The sequence below is a fragment of the Corvus cornix genome, chromosome 2 (assembly GCF_000738735.6).
Source record: "Corvus cornix cornix isolate S_Up_H32 chromosome 2, ASM73873v5, whole genome shotgun sequence".
Classification (NCBI taxonomy): Eukaryota; Metazoa; Chordata; class Aves; order Passeriformes; family Corvidae; genus Corvus; species Corvus cornix.
The window spans coordinates 130,161,032-130,161,500 of record NC_046333.1 but is presented as its reverse complement, the minus strand read 5'-3'; positions in this window follow the sequence as shown (position 1 = coordinate 130,161,500).

Here is a 469-nt window from a genome sequence, read left to right as displayed (position 1 = left end):
GGACACCGCCCGCCCGCCCGCGAGCCGGGCCGGTCCCGCCCTCGGCCTGCGGGACGGGCTGCGGCAGCTCCGCGGCCGGCGGGCGGCGCGGGGGGAGCACACAGTCCCCGAATCTGACAATCCCAGGATCACTGCGGTTCGAAAGGAACGCTGAGATCATCCAGTCCAGCCTCTGACCGAACACCACCGTGTCAGCTAGACCATGGCACTGAGTGCCACGTCCAGTCCTTCCTTAAGCACCTCCAGGCACGGTTACTCCACCACCTCCCTGGGCAGCCCATTCTAGTATCTAATCAGTCTTTCTGTGAAAAAAGTCTTCTTATGTCCGACCTAAACCTCCTCTGGTGCATCTTAAGACTATGTCTTCTTGTCCTATCACTTGTTACCCGGGAGAAGAGGCCGACCCTCCCCTGGCTACAACCTCCTTTCAGGGAGCTGTCCAGAGCAGTAAGGTCCCCCGTGAGCCTCC